Here is a 5372-nt window from a genome sequence, read left to right on the forward strand (position 1 = left end):
CGAATCTGACCAGTACCTGTGCCGAGTACATTAAGCCGTGGTGTCCGATAGACGACAAAGACGAGCAATGTTCGAGGGCGAACACCTCCAGGATGGCCGAATTATGTAGGATTGAACGGCTAATATTCGAGAGCCTTTCAGACGAATGAGCACACTTCAAGGGCATTGGGGCTATACAGACGACAGACGATCATTTAGAAGTTGTGGACGTCGGGTGTGCTGGAGTTGTCTGAGAATTTAACTGACTTATTTTGTGTAATCTTAATATTTTTGGGGATTTTTCTGTCATTCACGTTTTATATTCATTAAATTATTATCATTTAACTGCCAAAAGTCCATATTATTATTATTTGTATCAACAATCCTACAGTATATTGTTGTTTCGTAATTTGCTTTAATTAAAGATATTTTTATCATCATGTCGTCAAAACAGGAAACCTTATATTCAATATAATAGCTAGCTTGGAATGTATACTTAGACTGCCTTCACTGGAATCGACTAACGTCATATACCTAAATAAATTCTTTGTATTTACCTGCTATTAATGGCATCGCTATGATGTTTTGAACTGAATCGATGAAGTAGTGGTGGACGGATAAATTTGATGTTTTTTATACGAAAATCTTTCCTACAACAAAAGGATTAAAAACAATCACTCAATTGTTACAAATTTAGCCATTTGTCTTAAGAGAAAAATGAAAGTTTGTGTATTTACGTAAAATTAAGTTGCCGCTCTGTCCATGATTGGTAGATTAAAGCCGTTAACATTAACCAAACAATATAACCCATTTTAAAACAACTGGAACATAATAGAATATAGTCATGGTTAAATCTACATGTGTTAAATCAGCACGTAAAGCACACAACCAGATATTGTGAAACAGTTCTAAACATCAATGGAATATTATAATATACTAGCTGCCCTGCCAAACTTCGTTCCGACTTTGCTGTCCTGAATATTTTCGAGATTACTGAACAATTACTCACAATTACTCACAAACTCACAATTTCTATTTCAAAATTGACAAATTCATTTTTATAATTATTGTCACAAAATGACTTCCTATTTGATAATTGTTAATTTTAGGCGTTTTTTTTACTTTTGAAAAATACTGGAACTGAAACATTTCCAAGTAGACCGATTTGTGAATCCAAACCGTTCTCAAACCCACCAAACACACACCAAAATTTCATCAAAATCGGTTCAGCTGTTTAGAGGAGTTTAGCCACATACAATACCGAACATCAAGCTTTTTCACATGACTATACCAACTACTACACAGCAAAAGTTGTTTTCAAATATATACCCATTATATTGTTTTATGGAGTAATGCAATTTCACTTTTAACAGTATATTTACACCCTCTGTGTATATAGTATATCACAAACATAGTTTGATAAAACTATTTTGATCCTCCGTAAAAAAAAAAAAAAAATGTTACAAGCTAATTCTAACGATAAGCTCACAACAAAGGTCCTTATTTGTATTTCAGCATACAAACAGTGCCTACAAAACAACGGTTTTATAAACATATTGTTAATTGCTTCAATTCAATCACCGCGCCAAGAGGAAATGGTTGACAAGGAATGGATTTTGAATTTTGATTAAATGTTATACACATATGTGTCAATATGTCGGCAGCAAAAATATTTCGTAAACAATGTTTTTCAACATGAAATAATTCCTCCACAAAAGCATAGAGCTTTTTATGCTAAACAATCACTACTTACTTCGATCACTTGATCAACTTGATTGGTTAACTAAAACTAAAATTTAAAGAGGTAAAAAAAGTTGCGTTCAAATATAAACGGTTATTGTTGCCCCGATGAATAACATGCGTTCTTTTTAGAAATTATTGTTTTCAGTGTGTAAGTTCTTCATGGCATTTTAAGCGTAAATAAAAACCATAAATGTGATTTATAAATCACATTTCTAATATTATGCTTTATTGATAATTACAATTGTTCGTGTAGGTATTTTAAATTACATTGCAACAATAACACTTAAAAAATGGATGATAAGTATTACTCGATTTCAGTTTTTTCTGCTTAGCAGAAATTAACACAGCTATCATTGCTTTTTTTTGTTAATACTACACATGATCAAAAACGTAATTTAAGTTTCTACTTACTTTTTGTATCTTTGATGTGTGCGAGACCAAAAAGAGTAGCAAAATGCACGCTTTATTATAATTATATGATGCTTATTTATTTTGGCACCTTTCACATTCGTGTTGTTGACTACTACTCGACCGAAGAGTGTTCCGTTTGAATACCGAAGTTCAACTGAGTAGTCTCTATCGCTGCACCGCTGCAACTGTCCATTAGGTCCTAGCAACTGCGCTCGCGCCGTCTATTATTAACTTTTAATGTTAAATTATACGATATCATTTGTTCAGGGACTCTGAACAAAATAACAATAAGAAATCATTTCAATTCTAGAGTTCCGACAAAATAAACAAAATCTTGTTCTCATTGATTTGATCTGTTTGAATTGATTATGAAAAAATACTTGTCGGGCGCATGCAGATTTTGTGTATAACCGATACACTATACTATACTATAAACGCTTCAAACTTTAAGAATGTGTGAGATCGGTGTGTGTAGTGTTTGTTGTTATCCCTACTAATATTATAAATGCGAAAGTCCTGATGTTTGTTACACTTTCACGCAAAAACTACTGAACCGATCATTATGGTGTACTTGTACACATATTTTAGTGGTCCTCGAATGGTTATAGGCCACTTTTTATTTAATGTACAATTATTTTTTAAAATAAAATAAAGAAATTGTTTAGCCACAATAATACCTCTCTGCATCCGGCAATTTGACTACTTTAACGCCATCTAAAGCATTCCAAAGCAATGAAGCTCAAACCTGGTACTATAGTACCCATCACACTGTATTATCACACTGTATTACCGATAGCTACGTCAACATCAAATCCAATTGATTAAGAATTGAAGGAGACTGTACACCATACTTCCATAGACTATACTTTCAGCCATTTTAAACTTCCCGCCATTCTACTTCATTGTTACTTGGTAGACTACAGACGCGTACGCAAAGCAACTTCATTATTATTTTAGATATTACCCGCGAAAGCGAAGCTGCGGGTTAAAGCTAGTAGAATCATAAATTTGTAAAAGTAAAAAGGACCATACTGTCCAAGCAATAGTACAGATAATCGTGGTTTTGAGAGGAAGGATGTAAGTACAGATATATGAAATTGGTTTCAATTTAAGGGCTACTGCGGTTTGTAATACTGTCTCTATGGAAAACATAAGAAATCATGGGATTATTGGATTATATAATAAATAATAATAAATTATAAAAAGGGTAAATGATCAGTGCATTCAAATAATGCTTTTGGTTTTAGAAGCTTTAGAATTGATTAGATTATGATTGGATATTTGCCTTCACAAAAATATCATCTAATATGATACATAAAGTATATATGCCAGTATATCCAAAAGAGCAATCCTCATCAATTTCAATTTCAGATAGTGTTTAGCGAATTATCACGTTGCAGAAACGCGTGCTGCTCGACAAGCAAGAACATAGAATGCAGTGCGATTGCCAACCCAACAACCTGCACGCCTTGCCACTTGTTGCTTTTATCTAGCCCTTGTACTCATGCTATAGAAAGGTAACTCGATTAGTAGTGTTTGACTCGACAATATTACTGAAGAATGGATTTTTGACTGCGAGAGTTTTAGTCGATTTGCACTGGTTTATTGATGAATCGACAATTGTATCTCTCTCAGTTAAAAATCCATTTATAATTTTACTGAAAATTGGCACTTGACAAAAGGTTCATCATTTTTTGTATGTTAGTTTGCCAGTACCTATATACCCGTACTTATGTGTTTGTCATTTAATTATAAGCTTATGAATTTGAATCGGTTTGCAACCGATATTGTATAAGAAAGCCAATTCATGTTATTGATTCGTTTGTATTCAGTTTACTAAATGTCAAGCACACAACCGGATATTGTAAAATTGTCCTAAACATTGATTTTCAGGCGTATTGAAAGAACAATGCTGAAAATATGCAACTGATTCGTTATTACATTTTCATAACTTTTGACATATTTGTTAGATTTAAATGTTGTATTCTATATAATATAGAATAAAATAAGTTAATTTTTGAAGTTTACAAATTTTCACAATAAAACATGTTCTATCATACAGCAGATAAATATATTTATATAGTTTTATTATCAAAATTTGTATAATTAATACAAAGAAGAAGAAAAAGAATCTTTTATTCTTAAATTTAGTGATTACGGAAATCCACCACGTGAACGCCGCTACTATCCAAGTCTTAAGAAATGATTGTAACATCAAAATGAGCCAATTAAAAAAGTAAATGGAATAAGATGCAGTCTTTCATTTGGCTCACTAATTATAGCTTCACACGTACTGTTTTATATCAATTGTATTAAATTAGCTTTTGTCGGCGACTTTGGCCGCATAGATTTTAATATTAATTTCTTTAGATTTCCATAATGAATTTTATTTATTATTTTATATATTTTAACAATAAGTTAGAGTACAATCCAAAGGCAGTAAAAAATAAATTAAATAAAAAGCTATTGGGCGTTTGTTTAATTAATTAACGTACTCACTAATTGCAAAACGCTCGCGGCTGTGTCTCCTTGTAAATTCCACCTGAAAAAAACATGAACTGACTTGAATTCTATTGTTTACGAAGATTATTTAAAGAATAGTTGCAACTTTGTTATCCTACCATTATCCACATTTTCTTGCAGTTCCTTGATTTATAGATTGTATTAATTTCTTTAGATTTTATTTATTATTTTATATATTTTAACAAAAAGTATCTTTCCTTTAGTTTGAATATCTCCGATCCAATTTTCCAACAATTTGTCCAAATTGATTCTGTGATATTTGCACTGCTGTACTATAATGTGATACCTTGCTGGTGCTACAAGTGCGTCAAAGGTGCACTCGTTATTACTATCAAGATCACTGCCAATTATTGGGCTATTAAAATACATGCCATTTTGCAAAAATCAATATTAGAACATTTTTATGGCTCTGGCAATTTCACAGAAATATTTGTTCGTTTAGTTTTTTGCAGTTTAGCCCGCTTGTGAACAGCGTTTTTTATCATGTATATGATCACGGTGCTTTATCAAAAGAATGATTATGCTTCTATCAAAAAATGCCGGGTATACATAAATGCACTCAACAGCCGTTCTTTGATGCTTTGTCAATGAGTGAACTGACATGAGCTAATAGGCATTTCTCTTCACAATGAATTTGTGGGGTACATTTCATCGTCTGGGCTTTGTGTTGGTATGCTCGGTCCGGCAAGGATGTTTAGTCTACATTTGTTTAGTCT

General features: G+C 32.2%; 1 long non-coding RNA gene across 1 annotated transcript; it reads right to left on the minus strand.

Annotated features, from left to right (window-relative positions):
- Nucleotides 1-525: 525 nt before the first annotated feature.
- On the minus strand, nucleotides 526-2277 carry LOC135791052 (uncharacterized). Its single transcript, XR_010547906.1, has 3 exons — nucleotides 2134-2277; nucleotides 717-800; nucleotides 526-629 (listed from the first exon to the last, which is right to left on the minus strand). It is a non-coding gene; the product is annotated as an uncharacterized lncRNA (long non-coding RNA).
- Nucleotides 2278-5372: the final 3095 nt, after the last annotated feature.

Source organism: Atheta coriaria, unplaced genomic scaffold, assembly GCF_025399875.1.
Source record: "Atheta coriaria isolate IRGN ID8LTWV9N9 unplaced genomic scaffold, Caltech_Dcor_3.1 hic_scaffold_4_pilon, whole genome shotgun sequence".
Taxonomy (NCBI): Eukaryota; Metazoa; Arthropoda; class Insecta; order Coleoptera; family Staphylinidae; genus Dalotia; species Dalotia coriaria.